Here is a 24121-nt window from a genome sequence, read left to right on the forward strand (position 1 = left end):
TAAAGAATGAGCAACTCTGACCATCGCTCGTGAAAGTAGCATCTTGCACTTTCTCACTTGTTTTACCGTGCAGAGGGCAAATCCATAATTGTAGGGTTTTCTTTGTCCTGTCTTCTGCACTTTCCCTGAAGATCCCTGGAGCTGGCAGGAAAGGCTCCTCCCAGGGTTCAGTGCCTCCCCTCCGTGTCATGCCTCTTATTTTGTACTTACGCCTTTCAGGAAAGCACCAGCAGGTAGAACGTTTTCCTCGCTGGGATTTTGGGGTTATCTCTGCAGGTTTAGTGCAGCTGTCGTTGTTTTGGGGGGGGGGGGTGTTTTCTCTCTTGCGGAAGCTGTAAAGGCAGGATCATACCAGTCATATGAGTACAACTAAGATTGGAAAGGTAAAAGAGGGAAGGATCTGTTTTGTGGTGGATGTGGCTTTGCAGGACAGTGATGAACAGAGTGGGTGAGCAGCTTTGGTTCAAAGGGAAGGTGCTTTTGAATGAGAGGAGGGCTGCATCATGAAAAGGGCCTTAACGGTATGTGAGAGTACCTGGCAGCTGGCGATGTTACTGCCGAGCATACACACCCTGGGTTTCAGCTGTCCATGCATGCACACGTGCCGCCTTCCCTTCCCTGAATTGCACACTGTGTGTACACAGGCGCTGCACCTCTGCTGTGTGAATGTATGTGCCGCATGTGAGAGTACCTGGCGGCTGGCGATGTTACTGCCGAGCATACACACCCTGGGTTTCAGCTGTCCATGCATGCACACGTGCCGCCTTCCCTTCCCTGAATTGCACACGGTGTGCACACAGGCGCTGCACCTCTGCTGTGTGAATGTGTGTGCTGCATGTGAGAGTACCTGGCAGCTGGCGATGTTACTGCCGAGCATACACACCCTGGGTTTCAGCTGTCCATGCATGCACACGTGCCGCCTTCCCTTCCCTGAATTGCACACTGTGTGTACACAGGCGCTGCACCTCTGCTGTGTGAATGTGTGTGCCGCATGCCTCATAGCTACACAAATGCATTTACTGCTGTCCCAACAAACCTTCCCTTTTGTGGCTTCCTTGAAATAGAGCCAGAAAACAGAGCCTTATTTCCACTTCAGTGTTTTTCCATTCCGCCCTTGTCCTCACTGTTCAGAAAATATCCCTGATCATGTGCTGAGCATTCCCAAAATACACCACATTTGCATGCTGAGCAGTTTGAGATTGTGAGATATTTAAGTCTGTGCACAGATGAGAGTGGATAAGGAGATCATGGGACGTGAATCCCAGCGGGGGTACCCCGGGGTGCTGAGGGAGGGGCTGCGTGCGCCCCTCGCTGCTCCAAGGCACTGGAAGAGAGCAAATGTTGTCCTCGCTGTACAAAACTGGGAACAAAGAAGCCGAGCAGCAATTGAGCTGTCAGTGGGTAAAACTATTGAAATGATCCTAAAGAATAAAAAGGTAGTGTAGCATTTTGAAACAAATAGATTACAGGACCTCAGACAGCAAGGGTTTCCATAGGGAAGGTGCTGTCGGACAGACCTAATTAAGTTTTTATTTGTTTTTTCTGTTTGAGCTGACAAAAGTAGTGAATCAGGGAGGTGCAGTGGCTGTTGCCTGTCTGGACGTCAGTGAGGCTTTTGACCCAGAAGACTGGTAAAGCAGATATGGACCAGAGGGTGCTGGTAAATAGAGTCCGGTCTGGAGAAGGGAGCGTGTGCTAAGAAAAGTTAGCACCTGATGCGGTAAGCTAATAGTATGCAAATGCATCCGGAGCTTAAAGAAAAGCAACCCTACAAATAGCGCACACACATCACATTTAATGCACAGAAACCCCGGTTTATGCAAGGGCCACACATCAGATCAGGGTGGGAAAACTTCCTTCTCAGTAAGCAAAAGGTTTCCAAACCAGATGGTGAAGAGGTCCCATGGTCTTCACTGCATCCAGATCTCACTCCAGGGAACCAAGGGCAGGGAGCAGCAGAACAGCTTTAGAGGGTCACCATTTGCAGCCCCCATGGGAGAGCTCAGTCCCACAATATACAGGTAACTCTGTTCCCCCATACTAGATGGACCATCCTTTAGGTTCTCTACATAAGCAGTGATTCGGGGTTAATGTGCGGAAAACACGAGTTAGGAACATGAAAGTTGTTTGGAGTTAGGAGCCCCACTTTTATGGCTCCTATCTCATGGTTTGTGTGCACAACTTTTATGTTCACAGACCGTGTCATTGTGCATCACTGCTAAGTACAGGAGCCCACCGCACCACAAACTCCTGGTTCAGCCAACTCTGGCTAGGCAAATCATTTCCAGTGTTAAGAGAACCTGAGCTAAGCAAATGCAGCTCCCTGCATTAGGGAGTGAGAGCTAATGTTGTGATTAACATGGGAGAGTTGTACTCATCACTGTGTGTGTGATTTTTTTGTGTGTGCTGCATGTTATATCGAGAGGAAAGTTGTACATTATTACACAGGGCCTTGATTTATTTAAAACCATTAATTTCCCGCTCGATCCACACATTCTAGGCGGGGTACAATAAAACACTCATACAAAGAATAGAAAGGAACAGTGCAGAGGGACTTGAGGAAAAGATATTATTGCTTGTTGGCAGATGATACAAAAATCTGTAATGGAGTAGGCATGCCAGAAGGGGGTGAAATCAATGGAGGTCTGAAAAAATTGCAAGAGTAGTGAAGGGTTTGGAAGATGAGCTTCAGTGCTAAAGCAAGTGTGAACTCAAACATTCACTAGCCAGATGGCATTTAAAAGGATAAAACTCTGGAACCTGTTAAACAAGAGAGAAATCTAGGCGTAATCATTTCAGAAGATCTGAAGGAAATGTCAGCAGTGTGCTTGGTTGCATCAGTTTGAAGAAGGAGGCAATATTGCCCCAGTTCTGAAGAGGACACTGAGAGGGTGGAAGTGATTCTGAGAAGGCTGCCTGAAATGATGGAGGTCCTGCAACACAAACCAGACCAAGAGGTTCAAGATGCTCCAAACCAAACGTCTTAACCACTGGAAGGGAAAAGGAGTCCTGGTAGAACATTGAGGGAGAAGGAGGCTCAGAGAGAAACACAGGCAGACACTGCTGGACTGAAAGGGTGGTCGAAGCCATCACTGGGACAGTTCAGACATGGTTGGGAGACTGCAGTAGGGCAAATAATCCGAGGCACGGGGAGAGGCCATGAAGAGAAAACCAAGGATGCTTAAAAGAAGCAAACGTTTAGAGCCACGGCTCCCCCTTCCATCTATTTATTTATGAACTTTTAATATACCGATATTCGTAGGTCACATCATACCGGTTTATAATCAACTCATGGAAAAACGAAAATGAAATTACAAATAACAGGGAAGGGAGAGGGGGAGCAGAGAAGGAAAAGGGAGAGAGGGGGGCCGGGTGAAAGCAAGGGCCAAAGAGGCGAGAAAAACAGGGAGTAGGTGAGAGTGAGAGAAGATAAATAGGAACTGTGATAATAGTATAAACATAATCATAACATTTCAGTAAATTACATAATCCATCTATGCAATAGGTTGGGCCCCTCCCCAGGTGTGTATACAGTGTATATATAAATGCATACACTCTCTCTAATGCAGGGCTTCCTGGGGACCCCGCAGCCAGTCAGGTTTTCAGAATATCTGCAAGGAATATGCAGGAAATAAATTTCCAATGTACTGAGTCTCCATCAAATGCAAATTTATCTCCTGCATCTTCATTCCCCAGGACTTTCTGTAATGCTGTCCTGGATTCCTCACCTGGTACCGTATCTGAACAGGCACAGAAAGGCAGGCGCACCACATTTATTTATTTAGATTTTCTATTCCGCTTTTCGGCACTTCAAAGCACATTACGTTCAGGTATTGTAGGTATTTCCCTGTACCCTGGCGGGCTGATTCTGTAACGTGCACTCGGCCGTGTGCTCTGTTTAACATGAGTGTGTTTTCCACGCACGTTGATTTCCCCTTATACTGTATGGGGTTTAACGCGTAGAAAACGCACGGCCAGACCCCCTGCAAACCAATAACGCTCATCACCTGCAAATGCATGTTGATGAGGCTATTAGTCACCCAGGATACTGAAAGTAAAGTATGCAGCCAATCTGCGCACTTTTCGCTCCTAGATTAACACCTGCTTTTCTGTACACCCTCCGACTTAATATCCTAGCGATATGAAGTCTGAGGAACCAAAAATGTAAAAAGAAATGTAAAAAATGTGCCGGCTGGTCCGGTTAGGAGAACGGATGCTCAATTTTACCGGCGTCTGTTTTCCTAACAGATCGCTGTCAGCGGGTTTGGATAACCGACGCTCCTAAAATCGAACGTCTGTTTCCTGAGCCTGCTGACAGAGCCATCTCTCCTGGACCAAGGAGGCACTACAGGCGTGCAGTCGTCGCTAGCGCCTCCTTTTAGCTGGACTCCCTCATTTAAATATAGGATCGCACGCCCAGGAGAGGTGGCTGGGCACGCGTTGGGAGAGCGGGCGCTCAACATGGAGCAGCTCCTGTGATCTTTACAGAATCGGCCTGTAATTTTGTACATCCAGAGAGAGAGAGGCACAGACAAACACACCCAGAAACAGTGAGATAGATACAGGAACCCACCCCCCAGTGTCAGAGAGGTAGATACTGCACACCTACTCATACAGAGAGAGAGAGCGAGAGACAGACCACATCCAGACACACAGACAAACACACCCAGAAACAGTGAGATAGATACAGGAACCCACCCCCCAGTGTCAGAGAGGTAGATACTGCACACCTACTCATACAGAGAGAGAGAAAGACAGACCACATCCAGACACACAGACAAACACCACAGTCGGACAAAAAAACACTATAACCAGCTAGAGACACGTGCATACCTACCACATCCAGACAGAGAGAGACTCGGGCAGACAGGCCCAAAGAGAAATACATCACACCAAAAGGAACACAGATAGATACACAGAGAAATACACACAACAACAGAAAAACAGAGAGAGAGAGCACCCCAGACACCATGCACAGAATCAAGCCCAGACACCCCCAGAGAGTGGCATACTACATCACCACTGGAGAGGAAAACGCGCACACACACCATTGGCAAAGAGACCACCCATATCCAGACACAGTGCATTCAGACAGAGAGAGACTCGGGCAGACAGGCCCAAAGAGAAATACATCACACCAAAAGGAACACAGATACACAATCTTACACACAACAACAGAAAAACAGAGAGAGAGAGCCCCAGACACCATGCACAGAATCAAGCCCAGACACCCCCAGAGAGAGTGGTATACTACATCACCACTGGAGAGGAAAACGCGCACACACCATAGCCAAAGGAGACCACCCATATCCAGACGCAGTGCATTCAGACAGAGAGAGACTCGGGCAGACAGGCCCAAAGAGAAATACAACACACCAAAAGGAACACAGATACAGAGAAATACACACAACAACAGAAAAACAGAGAGAGAGCGAGCCCCAGACACCATGCACAGAATCAAGCCCAGACACCCCCAGAGAGAGTGGTATACTACATCACCACTGGAGAGGAAAACGCGCACACACCATAGCCAAAGGAGACCACCCATATCCAGACACAGTGCATTCAGACAGAAAGAGACTCGGGCAGACAGGCCCAAAGAGAAATACATCACACCAAAAGGAACACAGATACAGAGAAATACACACAACAACAGAAAAACAGAGAGAGAGCGAGCCCCAGACACCATGCACGGAATCAAGCCCAGACACCCCCAGAGAGAGTGGCATACTACATCACCACTGGAGAGGAAAACGCGCACACACCATAGCCAAAGGAGACCACCCATATCCAGACACAGTGCATTCAGACAGAGAGAGACTCGGGCAGACAGGCCCAAAGAGAAATACATCACACCAAAAGGAACACAGATACAGAGAAATACACACAACAACAGAAAAACAGAGAGAGAGCGAGCCCCAGACACCATGCACGGAATCAAGCCCAGACACCCCCAGAGAGAGTGGTATACTACATCACCACTGGAGAGGAAAACGCGCACACACCATAGCCAAAGGAGACCACCCATATCCAGACGCAGTGCATTCAGACAGAGAGAGCGAGTCAGGTGAAGGGATCACAACAAACACAGAGGTGGACATCTCACACCCAGACAAGCCGCATCACCATACACACAAAGAGAAATAAATCACACAACACACACACACGCCTGTGCGTAGAATGGGGACTTCTGATGGAGCTGGTTGAGCTATGAGAAATGAAGTTTCAGCTCAGTTCCATCCAAATACATCACTGGATTTTCAATATGCCTTGTTTGCATACCTGGCGTTTTTTAAATAAGGAACTAAATCTTACAACTAAGGATAATGAAAAAGAACATTTAACAATCAAGAATGTAAAACCAAAAATGAAATCAAAATCAATCCTGCAGTGGAGCACTCCTAAGGGTGCTGAGTGTGGTTTCACAGAGGGAAGTTTAACCTGGGGAGCTGCCCCTGTGCCTGCCCAAGTAGGAGACCAGCTTAGTTGGAGAGAAGAGTAGGGGAGGGAGGTGGTGGGCAGAAGAGAAAAGCAAAGCTAAAGGGAGGAAGGAGAGCAAAGAAGCAAAAAAAAAAAAAAAAAAATAGCAGTTATTCCCCAAAATGAGCAAATTAAGGCAAAAAAAAAAGTAAATTATAAATAAAAATATTTTTCCTCATCTCTTAAAACTTTTGGCTGACACCCAAGTTTTTATTTTTCATGCCTGCCAGAGACTGTTAGGTCTATAAAAGATACGTATCGGTCAGTGAAGCTGAATGCCAGGAGAGAGCCATACATTCAGAAACAGAGGAAATAAATATGAAATGTTTTCTCTGAGGGCAAGCAGGATGGAGCCCGGCCTGCATCTTTCAAACGTGCCCTGCTGAGCAGGTGCAGTCATAGTTATCACCCGGCCGGGCCCCTAGGCAGAGGCCCTCACTCTCTCTTTTTCCCCCATGGGACCATATGGTCATGGTTTTCAGCTTTGCTCTCTCCTCACAGTTTTATTTCAGATTTTTTTCTGGAGCTTCAGCTTTTTTTCAGTTTCTTTTACCTTATGGTAGCTTTATTTTTATTTTTCTCTTCCTTTCAACTCTGCCAGCCACATGGCGGGCCTTAGTCGCTGTGCAGCCTGGCAGAGTCTAATTCTATTCTTTAGTACATAAATACTGCACCTGCAGTTTAGTTTCTGTGTCCTCTCCTTCCTTTGTTTTTGTTCCTTTGAACGGGGCTGGCAGGACTGACAGAATGCAGTCCATGTGTGATTTGCGTAGGCCACTGATCCTGGGAACTTGCCTGAGTTCTACCTGGGCAGGAGTTCCATGTTGTTTCACAAATCATTTGGCATGGATGGAGGCTCGGACAATGAAGGGATTGAGGACAGCACTATTCCTGTGTGGGGGAGAGCTCATCCTCCCCATATTCTAAGGAATTAGCCTCCACAGGCAGGAGCCCTGGAGTAGCTTGCTTGTTACGGCGGTTACTACCCCAAACCAAATAAGCCTGATACTTCACTTTCAATGATTATCCAGCATAGCTCTCTGCTTCAACTGCAGGGGAGAAATTCTGATACTTCACTTTCAATGCATATCCAGCATAACTCTCTGCTTCAATGGAAGGGGAATGAAGAAAAGTGGATCTATATACAGATAACAACCAACAAGGACTGAATTACATAGTCTGGGTAAACAAATAAGCATGGGTGTAGCTTGCTTATTGCGGCGGTTACTACCCCTAACTAATTAGATATTTCACTTAGATGCAACTCCAACACTGCTCTCTACATTAATGGTGGGGGTGGAAGGGAAATAGAACCAAAAGGTTACTAAGAGAACATAAGAAAATGCCATACTGGGTCAGACCAAGGGTCCATCAAGCCCAGCATCCTGTTTCCTGTGCGTGAGTGAGAGTCTGATCTGAGCAAGGCAGGCAACAGTCAGAACAGGTAACAGGCCAGAGGTCAGAGCAGGCAGCAGACAGTGGAAGGTTAAGGGTCAGGCCAGGGTCAAGATCCAGATAGTCAGTCTAAGACAAATAGCACAGACAAGACCAAGAGGACAAGCAAGGAAGTAAAACAAGCAGGGTCAGGAGCAAGGGCAGACAGGCAAGGAACCAGATAAGGAACAGAGTATAGGGAAGGAAAGAGAACACAAGAAAACAAAACAGGAGCACAGAACAAGATACACCGCAAGAACGAGACAAGGATAGCAACATACACTGGAACAGAAAAGCATCAGGAGAACTTTTGCTGAGGTGCTGGCTGGTTGCAAGAGATTTCTTTATATGCTTCTGGAGGATGTGACATCATCAGCCAGTGCCACAGGAAGTTGCAGCTAAGGGACCTATAAAGGTAATCCAGATGTAGAGGAAGTTCTATCCTGGGTCCTTGGGACAGCATGCTGCTGGAGGCTATGCCAGAGTCGGGTGAGGGACTTAACGCCCACTTGGCAGGTATGACTTTCAACCTCTCACTATATTCATGGCTGCGAGTGTTAGGGGTTGAGGAACCCCGCAACAGAGGTGCTACAGTTTTGTTGCAAGCCGTACTTCCTCCCCCGTTTAGGATAATCCTGTCTGTGGACATGGAGGTCCTGGTTCACTTACTGGGCCATGTGATTCCTTGGGGAAGTGTACGTAGTCATGGCCTTAGGTTTGATACCTAGGTCAGGTTGATGAGCAGTCTGTTCCCAGATCAAACTGACCTGCCCTGGTACCCTTCGGGTTTCCAGGGCGATGAAGAAATCCTGTTTCTCCAGGGGTTTCCACTTGTGACGTCCCTGCTTTGTGTTTCTTGGTGGAGAGTTTAGGGATTTCTTCCTCGGGAGGTACGCATTCAGTTTTGGCTATTCGTATCATGCTGAGAGGTCTACCTCGGGTGGGCATCTTCCTACTGGACTCAGCAGTGAGTTGTTTGGTTGGGATTGAGATACACAGTCTAGTGGCTTTTTCTTATCCCTGCAGCCCTGGGGTCTGCCTCTTTGTGTTTGTTGCTGCTTTTGACTTCCAGTTGTAATGTCGGGCGAGGAAGGGAGAGAAAAATATTCGTGGTATATCTTAATGTATACCGGCAGGGAATGGTACACCATCTTTTCCCTCTTTTGTTTTTCACCAAGTTCTGGCCAGTACTGCCTTCAGCTTTTCATATTTCACTGGGTTAACCAAAGTGCCTTCCTGCTCACTTGCTCTATCCTGTGGACAGGACGGATGAGCCTACCCTTGATAGGGTGGAGCGTGGGTGGCTTAATGCCTAGCTTAACTCCCTGCTTGGGGGTTTGGGCTAACGATCCCGTTTCAAGGATTTCCTTTCATTCCCTGACACTCTTGACATCTGACCTGGGCGGTCAGATCTGGCTGGTACTTTGGCAGGTAGGGTCTGCCAAAGACCCTGACGCTGTTGCTGTTTATTCTTCCAAGTGTTGCTTGGGTTTTCTGCCCATTGTGCCTATGAGCCAATCATTGGACAAGCTTCTGCAAATGCATTCTGTCCTTCAGATGCTAGTGGACCTCCTTTCTGGAGGACTCTCTGGCCCCAGTTGATTTTTTCTGTGGTCTTGTGACACTGAAGGAAACTATTTTTCTCTTGGTTGATTTTCTAGGCCTTTTCCTGTATATAGGAAGATTTAGACCTACTTTGCTTGTTAGCATTCGCTGATGTGAAATCCTGACTGTAAGGTTTCTTGCTGGACTTTGCATCATGCCCCTGCCTTAGGTGTCTCTGCTTCGCATCGAGGTTTTGTGTCTGTCTGTCCTATGGTTTCCTTTTTGTAGAACCCAACTCTTTTTCTGCCTGGCCCCATTTTTAGATCTCCTGACTCACAGGCAAAAGGGAGAAAGGTGGTGCTTTCAGCATTGTGGGGGTTCCCCACTTTGTCCTGTATGGGCAACCTATAGCTTGGGAATCGCCCATATGTAAGGTCTGCCATCCTGCTTGTCCTTGGAGAAAGAGGAGTTGCTTACTGTAACAGGTGTTCTCCGAGGATAGCAGGATGTCAATTCTTACAAAACCCGCCCTGCCTCCCCTGGGGGTTGGTTTCTCTGTGTATTAGCTATATCATGGACTGTGGGACTCTGCCTAGGGGGCAGGGTGACAACTAGAACATAAGAAATTGCCATGCTGGGTCAGACCAAGGGTCCATCAAGCCCAGCATCCTGTTTCCAACAGTGGCCAATCCAGGCCATAAGAACCTGGCAATTACCCAAACACCAAGAAGATCCCATGCTACTGATGCAATTAATAGCAGTGGCTATTCCCTAAGTCAACTTGATTAATAGCCGTTAATGGACTTCTCCTCCAAGAACTTATCCAAAGTTGCACATGCTCAGAAGAGCATATTTGAAAGCTCTAGAATCTTTGAGATCAAAGTTCTGAGCCGGTCTCCATCCAATGATGTATCTCCATATGTGAGGACTGACATCCTGCTGTCCTCGGAGAACACCTGTTAAGGGTAAGCAACTCCAGTTTCATAGCCTGTCCTGGAATAGTGTCTCATATTAGCCCTCAAGGCTGACCTTGGATGTATGTGGCCATGCAAATGATGGCAGCCTGTGCAGGATTTATATCTCAATCTCCCAAGGGGGTGGCGAGAGAGGAAAAGAACCAGGGCTGCTGCAATGGGTGGGCAAGAAAGGGAGGGGCGGAGCCCCAGGGCATACTATCCTTCTGCATCAGTCTGCGAGCATGCAAGCCTGAAAGGAAAGGGTGACGTGGACATCAACTCTTCCCTGGGGTGTTGTTTTGTCCTGGGACTGCCATGGGAGGAAACCTCGCATTCCAGTGGAAGCCTTGAAAGTTGAATATGAACAGCCTTCTGAACGGCAGGTTGCTTACTGCTTAGTCCTCCTTATCTCCTGTTCAGAATCTTGCTAACCCTGTTTCTTCTTTGGGACTCTTATCTACCTTAGATATTTATCGCTAGGAATGCAGTATGACAGGCAGCATTCTTAGCTAATGCAAATAACCTCCTGAACTCTGTTTTCCACTCTGCTTTGCTTTCAGCCTATTTTTTGTTGGGCTGGTCAGCAGAGGATGGTCCTGGTGCTGCAGTTCATCCCACAGTGCTGCTTCTGCTGACCAGAATTGGCCAACTAGGCACTTGCATTCCATGCCCAGTTTCACACCAGCAAGCTGGGCATCTTACCTATTTAAAAGTTGAGAATAGGTTGAGATTATTTCGGGCCCAAAACCTCTAATCATTTAAGAACATAAGAAAATGCCATACTGGGTCAGACCAAGGGTCCATCAAGCCCAGCATCCTGTTTCCAACAGAGGCCAATCCAGGCCATAAGAACCTGGCAAGGACCCAAAAACTAAGTCTATTCCATGTAACCATTGCTAATGGCAGTGGCTATTCTCTAAGTGAACCTAATAGCAGGTAATGGACTTCTCCTCCAAGAACTTATCCAATCCTTTTTTAAACACAGCTATACTAACTGCACTAACCACATCCTCTGGCAACAAATTCCAGAGTCTAATTGTGCGTTGAGTAAAAAAGAACTTTCTCCGATTAGTTTTAAATGTGCCCCATGCTAACTTCATGGAGTGCCCCCTAGTCTTTCTACTATCCGAAAGAGTAAATAACCGATTCACATCTACCCGTTCTAGACCTCTCATGATTTTAAACACCTCTATCATATCCCCCCTCAGTCGTCTCTTCTCCAAGCTGAAAAGCCCTAACCTCGTCAGCCTTTCCTCATATGGGGGCTGTTCCATCCCCTTTATCATTTTGGTTGCCCTTCTCTGTACCTTCTCAATCACAATTATATCTTTTTTGAGATGCGGCGACCAGAATTGTACACAGTATTCAAGGTGCGGTCTCACCATGGAGCGATACAGAGGCATTATGACATTTTCCGTTTTATTCACCATTCCCTTTCTAATAATTCCCAATTGCTTTACCAGATGAAACTGGGATGGCCCGAGTGCCATCCAGCCTGAGGGAAACTTCAGCGGGAACTAGCTACTAGATGATTTGATTAGTTTTTTGCCCCTGTATCCCATTTGGATGACCGATTTTACCTATCAGGTTTGCTATAGACGTCCACCAGAGTTTCCTCTGGCTTACCTCTGCTCAGGCATAGTTCACCATCTTTCTGGTCTATCACACGCTCCCACCCACCCGATGGAGCAGGCTATATGGGCTAGTGGTGCGCTGGACTTGGCGTAATCCCACCTCAGCTGGTGCACTACAGGGTTTCAGGAGACTGCCTGACTAGTGCCTATGTTAGACTCCTTGGTCTATGTTTCAAGTCACAGAACACCCTTAGCTATCAATGCCCTTATTTTGGCTTATGAAATGACAAAAATGGGGGGTAAATTTGAATACAGGATAAAGACTTGATGGACAAAGAGATACTGTGAAGAAGAGCAGGAGCAAGCTTTGAAAAAACTACACAGCTGCTCACTAGTGCAGATGGATTTTTATGGCTGTGTCTTTGGCCCTCATGCAGCTGGGGAGCAAAGATACAGGACAAGAAAGGAGGGAAGAGAGAGAGAGATGAAGTTGGGGAATGGAGGGAAGAGCAAGACATTTGAGTGGGGGTGAGAGATGCACATTTGCCAGAAAAGAAATTCCCTCACTATGTACCAAGACTTTGGAATGCTTTGTCTTGCGAATTACGCAGCACTTCTGATGTGAAGTGTTTTTTTTTTCTTTAAGAAACAACTGAAGGCTTTTCTTTTTCAGCATGTTTTTAATATTTAAGATGTAAACTTGTGCTATTTTGTTTAATTTATTGCTGAAGATTGTGAATGTTTTTTATTCTCCACAGTGAATAATTGTATAGAGCTGCGGAATAAGTGATAGTGAATAAATGTACTACTGCTGCCCACCAGTCTCCAAAACAAATTAGTGTGGGAAGGAAAGCAACAGTGGTGCGAGTAATTGCCAAGTGCATTTCTTCCCTAGTGAGTAAGTCCTGGAGGAATTGTTCAAACTCTGAAGAGCAGAAAGGCAATGATGACGTGTACAACAAGCAGAAAAGTGGGCAGTTACAGTGTGCCATTGGTGCATTTCTCCCTTCTTCATTGGCGTTTGACAAAGTTCCTAATGAGAGGCTTCTAGGAAAAGTAAAAAGTCATGGGATAGGTGGCGATGTCCTTTCATGGATTACAAACTGGCTAAAAGACAGGAAACAGAGAGTAGGATTAAATGGGCAATTTTCTCAGTGGAAGGGAGTGGACAGTGGAGTGCCTCAGGGATCTGTATTGGGACCCTTACTGTTCAATATATTTATAAATGATCTGGAAAGAAATACAACGAGTGAGATAATCAAATTTGCAGATGACACAAAATTGTGCAGAGTAGTTAAATCACAAGCAGATTGTGATAAATTGCAGGAAGACCTTGTGAGACTGGAAAATTGGGCATCCAAATGGCAGATGAAATTTAATGTGGATAAGTGCAAGGTGATGCATATAGGGAAAAATAACCCATGCTATAATTACACAATGTTGGGTTCCATATTAGGTGCTACAACCCAAGAAAGAGATCTAGGTGTCATAGTGGATAACACATTGAAATCGTCGGCTCAGTGTGCTGCAGCAGTCAAAAAAGCAAACAGAATGTTGGGAATTATTAGGAAGGGAATGGTGAATAAAACAGAAAATGTCACAATGCCTCTGTATTGCTCCATGGAGACCGCACCTTGAATACTGTGTACAATTCTGGTCGCCGCATCTCAAAAAAGATATAATTGCGATGGAGAAGGTACAGAGAAGGGCTACCAAAATGATAAAGGGAATGGAACAGCTCCCCTATGAGGAAAGACTAAAAAGGTTAGGACTTTTCAGCTTGGAGAAGAGACGGCTGAGGGAGGATATGATAGAGGTGTTTAAAATCATGAGAGGTCTAGAACGGGTAGATGTGAATCGGTTATTTACTCTTTCGGATAGTAGAAAGACTAGAGGGCACTCCATGAAGTTAGCATGGGGCACATTTAAAACTAATCGGAGAAAGTTCTTTTTTACTCAACGCACAATTAGACTCTGGAATTTGTTGCCAGAGGATGTGGTTAGTGCAGTTAGTATAGCTGTGTTTAAAAAAGGATTGGATAAGTTCTTGGAGGAGAAGTCCATTACCTGCTATTAAGTTCACTTAGAGAATAGCCACTACCATTAGCAATGGTAACATGGAATAGACTTAGTTTTTGGGTACTTGCCAGGTTCTTATGGCCTGGATTGGCCACTGTTGGAAACAAGATGCTGGGCTTGATGGACCCTTGGTCTGACCCAGTATGGCATTTTCTTATGTTCTTAATTAAGTAGAGGGTAGTGCATGTGACGTGTTTTAGGGGTTGGGTGATGCTTGTGCAGTGTCTGTCTGTCTGTGTATATTTGGAGGAAGCGGGGCGTGGGGAAGCTTTGTGTGTTTGCATGTGTTGGGGGTTGTGAATGGGATGTGTGAGTGAGGGGGATGTCTGTCTCTCTGTCTCTCTTTCTCTTAAGGCACCGTCAGATGCTGTTTTGGTGGCAGGGCCTGGACTTCCCACCTCCCCCGGCGCTGTATGCATTTAAAGTGCAGATATGGATGGATAAGAGACGATAGGCACTTCCACTCTGTGGAAACATGAATTAAGAGTTCCAGTCTTGTCGGGCTCAGTATTGGTCCTGCCATGAGGGAGGTCTGGATTCAGTGTTACGTCTGTCTTCTGGTTCTGTGGGCCGGTGAGGAGTCCCCAGCCATTCCACAAAGCCAACACTTTCTCGCCATGCGTGGGGATACCATATTGTGGCAGGCAGGAGCTTCGGTGCGTCTGACTAAGAATTGTAGCAGGGCTAGACAAAAAGAACTAAAAATGGGGGAAAACCCTGATTCTGGTTGAGCTTGAAGCCCAATAAAGCTGGAGGAAAAAAATTGCAGATGAGTCAGCCAAGACCCAGGAAGACTGGAAAGATGGCCAACATATGCAGTGAATTGAAGTGGATAGGTTATAGATCAGAGTAAGCTGATAAATAAATGAGAGAGAATAGCAGCATTAGCCAAGAGAAGTGCAGATGAGAAGGAAAGATTTCAGAGAGGAAATTGACAGGATGTAATGATTTGGGAGGTGAAGGAGGCTGCAGTGTTTAAATTGGACTCTCAAGATTTTGATCTGTAGAGAGCAAATAAGGTAAAGTCTGGGCTAGAAGAGAGGAGGTAAGACTGAGCATGAGGAAAGTAGGGATGTTTGCTCTGATCTTGTGAATATTTTAGGCAGAAATAGCTTAGATGGGAAAGAATCATTTGTAAGGAATATCTGCATTGAAGGAGTAGGATAAGGCATGAGGTTCAGAGAGCTGAGGAATATGCACTCTTTGGGATGCTGATAAGGGAGGGAATACACAGAGGATGTAGATTCCATGACAGCTTAATAAGAGTGAAGCAGTGCAACAAGGAAGAGCACAGTCAGGAGTGACTTGGACTAAGCTTTCAGAACTCGCATTTCACTGTCTGGAAAGATACTTAATTGAATAGCACTGCTTTTTCAATCAACTTAGAAAAATAAGGGAAACGAATTAGATAATAGGGAAGCTGAAATGCACTGCTTAAAATGAGTAGAAATATGTTGATCCTGTTTTGTCTAGGACCTTGATAATTTTTCTCTTTTATGCGTTTATTGATTATAAAGCATCCAACTCTGATTCAACCAGGAGTAGGACTTCTCTACCTCTATGTATTATAAACCCGATATTAAAAAAAACAAACAAAACAAAACTGACTTCAGCACCTAATTTCAGCTAAAGTTTTCAGTTTAAATGTCTCTCAAATCTAAGAACATAAAACTTAGGATAGCAGATTTAAGCTTGCTGCTCATTTATCCTAATTTACTGATTACTAACGTTTTTCTCCCATTCTGTGTCTACGGGACAAAACGCTTAGTAAATGAGGCCCTGAATTAGGTGCCTAGAAATGAAAATCAGTGTTAAACATGTATTTCCCCCACCATAACTCCACCCCTGTAGCCACCCAGTTTTTGGCTCCTAGATTTAGGGGATTTAAATTTGGGTACTCGGTCCTAGTACATTTTCAATTTAGTAGCCAAACTCTGAAAATCGACCTCCAAGTATATGAAACATTTTCTGTCTTTACGATGTTCCAAGGCCCTCTGCCCAGCTGCTACAAAGTACTCATCTTTTTAATTGGTGGTGTCTGGTTTTGATTCACTAATAGCACGAGTTCAAGAGGAAATAATTGATCGGCCACGGATAACACAGAGCTGCTTAGAATAAAATGGATGGACTTTAATGTCCGATATGCTTGCATCCTGTAATCCCCTGCCCAAGCATGTTTAGCAAAGAGATATTTGTTGGATGGTTCAAGCTGAGCATGTGCAGAGGGAAATGGAAAATCTGTTAATATAAAATTAGGTTCTCCATTGACAAACAGGCATGAATTAGCCATTACACCTGGGTGGTGATGTCTGACGGTGCCCATGTGGACCCAGCTGTCGCAGCTCAGTAAAATTTTATTGAACGTGTTGAAATTCCTGTGGGCGCACACTGCCTCGTGAACCCCTCAGTTTTTCTTCATGGTTCTGTCCCAATCTTTCTTTTAGAATTTTTCTGCTCTTTAGAGCATAGTGCTCCTTTGTGCCTTGTTGCTTTAAAATTTTTCTGCTGCCGCCTTGGCATCACCTCAAACAGAACTTTTAAGTTCTAAAAAATAAAATAAAATAAATAAATAATGGAAAAGGGGAGGGATAGTCGCCCTGGGAGATCTGATAGGGAGACCTTGAGATGTCCTGGTGCTCTGGAATGAAGAGGGTGTCTCTTCTCCTCTCTGCTCCGATGTCATCAAGGTGGGCCCAGTAGAGCTTTAAGATCTCTGTCTGCGAAGAGTGTTTTGAGGATATCTGAAGGGAAGACCTCGAGATGCTAGCATGCTGGGTCCTGGTGCTCCAGAAAGAAGAGGGATGCCTTGACGCTTCCATCAGAGTGAGCAGGGTGCATCTGCGGTGCACAGCTGAAGCTGAAGCCTCAGGCTGAAGGGGCGCACTGCATGGGAGAATTTCCTTGGGAAGCAGGAGATAATAGAAGTAAGAGCAGCAAATTTTATGGGATAGAGTAGTATTATCCTTTTCATGTATTTTAAGTTTTGTTTCTTTTAGCATAGAAGTTTCCTTAAAACATATTGGGGGTTTTTTTTGTAATTTGATAAAATAAAAAACAAGCAAAAAAACAAAACTGAAAGATTGAGAATTTAAGAAGTGAGATGTCGAAGAGCATTCCCCCAAAAATCAAGAAGTCTGTTTGGGCCTGGTCCATTACTCCCAATTGCTGCAGCTGTGGTTGGATGTCCTCTAGGGTACAACAGTACAATGTCTGGAAGATGGAGGTTGTAAAGAAGGCGCTGGCAGGTAAGAGCCCCAAGCCTTGGATCAAGGCTGAGAAACAGAGCTGCTCCTCTTCAAGAAGCTGAGCATCACTGGGCTCTCGACGCAATAAATCAAGGTGGGAATTTTTCCTCTCTGTCCCACAAACACGGCAAGGCTCCCTCCATGGTGCCAGCCTCCACATCTGCCTCAGATCAGGGTTGAGTGTGGCACAGCAGTCCATGGTGCTGGACGAGGTCCAAGTAGAGTTCCAGAGCAGCACAGAAAACCACTTTTGGGGCCATACCTCTCAGAGCTGAAGAAGAGATCTGTACCATCAGCGCAGGACTATGCTGGAGAGGGGCCCTCTTCAGTGCCAAGGTGGAATTTATCCTCATTGGTACAGGTGCTGTTTTCATTCATGGGATGGAGGATTCCCATGACGCCAAGTTGTTTGTTTTTTTCCAGACTTGGGGCCAACCAGGGCATTGTCTGAGTCCTTCGGTTAGATCTTGCATTCTAAGCAGAGTTAACCCATTTGGTATGGCAGATCACAGTGCTATCAATGGCAGTGGGGCACTTCAGCACACCTATTCTATGACTATCATGACATGGAAAGAATTACCAGTGATGTCTATGGAGTGGGATGCTAGTCAATGGGAGCTGATAACAATCAGAGCAGAGCACCTTGGAACTGGATGCCTCTGTGGCAGGGGATGCTGCATGAGACAATATGGATTTCTGAAGAGAATGTGTCTCCTACAGTTCCAGTTCAGAGGTTGCCTCGACCAGTTATCAGAGCTAGTGAAAAATTTCTCTGCTTCCTTAAATCCTGAAGACCAAAAAGGGAGATTAGAATCTCTCCTTTCCTGGATAGTGGAGATTTTCCCAAATAGTGGAACTGCTCCAACTCCTGATGGATGCATAATTCAGTACAAGAGCTTCAAGCATTGGCGTAAGCCCTCACCATGAGGTGATGGATCCTTCTCCTCTACAAGAGTCCCTTCTTGAATAGGAGTGTGAAGAAGTGGGCACTGTCCATTTATTTATTTATTATTTTATTTATTATTTTAATAACTTTTATATACTGACGAACGTTGGGAACATCTTGTCGGTTTACATAGAACAGAACTTAGCAACAGGCTTTACAATTATTGCATAATTAAATAAGGAACATTAAGAACATGCAAATAACAGATTAGATTATACAAGTAGAAATTAGCAAAGTGGGATACGGGAAAGAGGTTATCTAAACGGGGGGGGGGGGGGGGGGGAGCGTGGGAGATTCTGATATATAGGAGGGATGTCTTCCAAAGACATCCCTTCTGCTCTTTTCAGTGTCATCAAGTTCCTCCTACTTTTGCTACCCGTCAAGGTCAGCAGAAGGAAAGGTATTAACTTTTGGGTTAGCAACAGATGCAACCTAGACTGGACTTCAGTTTTTAATGATTCTGAGACCCGCATACCCAGCTCTTCTGATGGGGAGATGGGATCATTTCTTTTCTCTGGAATAGTTCCAATCACCAAAGAATTGTCCACTTGAAATCTGCAAAACTGTGTCCTTTAGAAATACTATGTGGGTACAATAGGTGCCTTAAGGTCTTTGGTGTTCAGGCGACTTCGATGTTCTATGAGCCTGATTTTGATTTTCCTGGATGTGTGCCCGGGTCAGAAACCTAGGAGTTACCATGGATAACCAACTGAATTTCAAAAACTTTATCAGTAACACCGTAAAAGAATGCTTCTTCAAACTCCAAGTTCTAAAAAGACTCAGACCCTTACTTCACCCCCACGATTTCAGATCAGTTTTGCAAGCAATCATTTTTTCTAAAATTGATTACTGCAATTCTCTTTTACTTGGGCTCCCAGCTATCTCCCTAAAACCTCTACAAATGCTCCAAAATGCCACTGCCAGGATTCTAACTAAAGCAAAAAAAAAAAAAAAGAGACCACATAACTCCAATTTTAAAGAATCTCCATTGGCTCCCTATAAAATATAGAATCCTCTACAAAGCACTCTCAACCATCCATAAATCGATTTACAAAACCTCATACCTCAACCTCAGGATCCCATTGCAGCTACATTCATCCTCCCGTCCATTGAGATCAGCGCAAAAAGGCTCTCTAAAAACCCCTCCACTCAAAATATCTGCAAACAAAAGAGCCTGCTCCACAGCAGGTCCTAACCAATGGAACTCTATCCCTTCAGATCTTAGGCTCGAACAATGCCCCATCACATTCAAGAAAAGACTTAAAACCTGGCTTTTCACACAAGCCTACGCCTGAGTTGGACTTTACAACACCATACTTTCCTGGACAACTTCATTTTATCCCACTTCGCTTAATAATACTAGAATTAATTGCAAATCCCTCTTGCCAGTTTTCAACTTCTTGATACATGATTGATTCATTCTAATTGCTAGTATATAAGATTGCTGTTATTTAAACTGATGGTTTTTTTTTTTTTTATAATGTGTTATTTATTTGAATTTTCTCCAAGTTCCTCATTTTCCTTGTTCTCTGTAAGACTCACTTGTTAAGTCATTTCCATGTTATATGTAAACCGAAGTGATTAGTAACATTGTTACCAGAACCTCGGTATATAAAAAAAAATGCTAAATAAATAAATAAATATATTTTGTAGCAAGGGCACTGCAGTGCGTAGATTACATGGTCCGTATTGTAATTAGTGCTAAATTTTTGTTTGACTATGTATCCTGTGTTTGGATCTTTCCAAGATGTACCAACCATAGTGGTGCTGCAAAAATCACATTTTCCACAAGTTTTGTGGCCATTTTCAACAATTTGAGGCTGTGACGTGTCAGGAATTGCTGCTCTGACTATATGCCGTTTAATGTTTGTTCCTCTGGAATATGAAAACATTGGGGTGGTGTTAAAGATGGGATGAATTTGAAGGACATGCCAGTTGTTTTGAATGATTTCTTTGATTTTTTTTTAGTGAAATTAGTGTGTTTAAGCACACACACTAAAGCTTCTTTTTAATCAACAGAAGGATTGGATGTATGCTCTGATTCTAAAAAAAAACTTAGGTACACATTCCCGTTCATCCCACTCATCAGAAACTTCTCTGGTTTGTGGTGAATGTGCACTACCAATACACAGTACTCCCCTTTGGCAGCCCTGAGGGTGTTCACAAATTGCCTTGCAGTAGTGGTGCACAACTTCTTCAGCACGGAATCTGCAGACTCCCCTGCTTGAACGATCAGTTGGTAATGGGTCCATCTCCTTCAGGAGTTTTGGAGTCCCTTGAGAAGTTCATTTGGTTTCTCTGGTCCCCAGGCTTCTTGGTCAATTTTGCCAAGACAAACCTGGCTCTGGCTCAAAGAATTCAGTTCATAGGGGCCAGGAGAGAGTTTCTTCAGGAAGAGGCATTTTTCCCCAACAAGGAGCTGCGTTGCTGATGTGCCTAATAAAGGCCTCACTTCATAGGATCTGTCCTGGTCTTTCCGAGCTACATGATGGCAGTGGTACATGTGGTGCTCTTGACTTATTTGAACAAGTGGAACCTTGAGTGTTGTCTCTGAAGCCAGTGGGATCAGCTCTATCAAACGTTATCCCATCAAATATCTGTGAACTCCAGGATGGCAGCAATCTTTCAGTAGGGCAGGAAGTTGGAAATTCTATAGGTGGGTGTCTGTCCACTGATGCCCCCACAAAAGGGTGGGAGGCACACACTTGTGCAACCTGGACCTAAGGATTGTGGTCCCCTTAATGAGTCATCTGTAAATCAACTATTTGGAGCTGTGAGCCATTCACTATGCTCTGAGGGTTTGCTCTCACCTCCTTTCAGGAACGAGAATCTTAATCTAGATAGAGAATATAGTAGCCATGTTATATATAAACAAACAAGGACATACAGACACTTATGCCCTTTGCCAGGAGGTCATTTGACCCTGGTCTCCATGCAACCTACCTTCTGGGAATCCACAGTACTTGGTGGACCCCCCCTCAGCAGAGTGTTGCTACTGCATAAGTGGTCCTTCAGCCAAAAAATAGGTAACTTGTTTAGTTGTTGGGGAAAGCTAGTGATCAACCTGTTCAACTCAGAAATCAACAGAAAGGTTGAGAAATTCTGCTCTATGCATCGGATGAGCTACAGATCTGCTTTTGACATTTTTCTGCTAAGCTAGAACATCAGTTTACTGTATGCTCATTACCAATTCCTTTAATTGCCAGGACTGTCCAGAAGGTCCTTCCGGACAAGAAAGCAATAATTCTTATAGCCTCTGCGTGGCTTCGACAAGTGGTATCCATGTCTTAACTGTTCGTCTGTCTGTCATTCCAGTCTCTGGTTCCATTGGGAATATCTCAGACACTCTTCACTCGGGAGGATGGCAGACTGCCATTGCTGGCCCTCAAGGTGTAAATATTGGGCACAGTAGTCTACTCCTTATGCCTTCCGAAGGAGGTGGAGGATGTACTGATTTTGACTTGGTGTGGGACCAGCTATCTGGATCACTGCTCCTTTAGCCCAAGGGATTTGCTTCAGTATCTATTCTTCCTTTCATCCTCAGCACCTCTTCAAAGTTCATCTTGGTGTTATTACGGGGTATCACCAGCTGTCAGAAGGAGTTCTGATCTCTCTTCTTTCTTTGGTATTCAAGTGCATGAAAGGACTATGGCATTCCAGACCTTCGGTTAGTAAACTTCCAGGGCCTTGGGGCTTCTGCTCATGAAACCTCCTTTCAGACCTCTCAGGTTGATGGCCTAGAGGTTTTTCACCTGGAACGTGTTTCTTTGTGGTTGTCACTTTGGCACACAGAGTAAGTGAACCTCAGGCTCTGGTTTCATATTCACTATCCCCCCTCAGTTGTCCCTTCTCAAAACTAAAAAGCCTTAACTTCTTTAGCCTTTCCTCATAGGGGAGCTGTTCCATGCCCCTTATCATTTTGGTCATCCTTCTCTGCACTTTCTCCAGTGCAGCTGAGTCCTTTTTGAGATGCGGTGACCAGAACTGCACACAACACTCAAGGTGCAGTCTCGCCATGGAGCGCACAGAGGCATTATGACATTTTCCGTTTTATTCACCATTCCCTTCCTAATAATTCCTAACATTCTGTTTGCTTTTTTGACTGCCGCAGCACACTGCACCGACGATTTCAATGTGTTATCCACTAGGACGCTTAGATCTCTTTCCTAGGTGGTAACATTGTGAAACTACAGCAAGGGTTATTTTTCCCTATATGCATCACTTTGCACTTATCCACATTAAATTTCATCTGCCATTTGGATGCCCAATCTTTCAGTCTCGCAAGGTCCTTCTGCAATTTATCACAAATTGCTTGAGATTTAACTACTCTGCATAATTTTGTATCATCCGCAAATTTGATCACCTCACTTGTCGTACCCCTTTCCAGATCATTTATAAATATATAAAAAAATCAGGGATCTGTACTTGGACTGTTGCTTTTTAATATATTTATAAATGATCTGGAAAGGGGTACAGTGAGTGAGGTCATCAAGTTTGTATCCAATAAGGAAGTAGTTTAGGAAGGGTGCGATAATCAATATGGACTGGAGGAGAATCAAGACAAAATGGATTATGGTCAGTACTAGAATTGAAGTCCTATTTTTATCTTTTAATTTTCTTCTTAATATGCTACTTATTCCATTTAAACATAGCAAGCGGGAGACCAAGATGGCCGCTGATTGAGTAGCAGGGGGAAGTCATCTCTCTCTAACCTGTTTTCTTTTTTGAATTCCTGTGGTTTATTACTTACGATTTATGCCTCATATGAAACGTAAGGTGAAAGTTAAGGAACTTTCTCAGCCTGTGGCCTCGTTGGAATTGATAAGAACATAAGAAATTGCCATGCTGGGTCAGACCAAGAGTCCATCAAGTCCAGCATCCTGTTTCCAACAGAAGCCAAACCAGGCCACAAGAACCTGGCAAGTACCCAAACACTAAGAAGATCCCATGCTACTGATGCAATTAATAGCAGTGGCTATTCCCTAAGTAAACTTGATTAATATCAGTTAATGGACTTCTCCTCCAAGAACTTATCCAAACCTTTTTTGAACCCAGCCACACTAACTGCACTAATCACATCCTCTGGCAACAAATTTCAGAGTTTAATTGTGCGTTGAGTGAAAAAGAACTTTCTCCGATTAGTCTTAAATGTGCTACTTGCTAACTTCATGGAATTGCCCCCTAGTCCTTCTATTATTCGAAAGTGTAAATAACCGAGTCACATCTACTCGTTCAAGACCTCTCATGATCTTAAAGACCTCTATCATAGAGGATTGAGCGATTACTTTTTCTACGCCAGAACCTGGACGCGAGGCCACTGTGGGGGATGGAGCGGAACGAACCCCTGCCCTCTTGGCTGATGAAATTTCATTAAGCCCCGACGCACCTAGAATGCCGACCCCTCTCTCCGGAATACCTGCGGTATGTGAGAATTCTTTAATGTCTTTAATGTGATACAGGGCAAATGCCGCTTTCTGACTCTCTACCTAAGGCAAACCCATTGGGGTTGGAAACTTTTGATACTTCAACAAAGAATCAAGTGATGAAGCTACAATATAAGCAGGATCCAATGGCTTTAACATCCTGCAGAGTGAAGGAGGTGAGGCTACAGAAGTCCCAAGTATGCAATTTAAAATAACCAGCAATAATAATACTGGGTAGTGTTTGGTAAGTATTGGCCTCATTAGGAACTGCTATTTCTTCAATTACTCGAATTACCTCCGATACAAACAAACGAATATCAGTTATGGAAAGTTTGATTACTGCCCAAGATTCAAAGATTCAAGCTTTGGAAACTAAGTTTTCTTCATATGAAAAAAATACGGCAACGCTTGGTATATTCTGAGATAATTGCTTCTAAGA

The 24121-nt window shown here is 44.6% G+C and overlaps 1 protein-coding gene across 3 annotated transcripts in view; it reads left to right on the forward strand.

The window, feature by feature from the left end:
• ARID1B (AT-rich interaction domain 1B) overlaps positions 1 to 24121 on the forward strand; it is a 1291555-nt gene that overhangs the window by 74592 nt on the left and 1192842 nt on the right. The gene's annotated exons all lie outside the window — the stretch shown is intronic.

This window comes from Rhinatrema bivittatum, chromosome 3 (assembly GCF_901001135.1).
Source record: "Rhinatrema bivittatum chromosome 3, aRhiBiv1.1, whole genome shotgun sequence".
NCBI classification, from domain to species: domain Eukaryota; kingdom Metazoa; phylum Chordata; class Amphibia; order Gymnophiona; family Rhinatrematidae; genus Rhinatrema; species Rhinatrema bivittatum.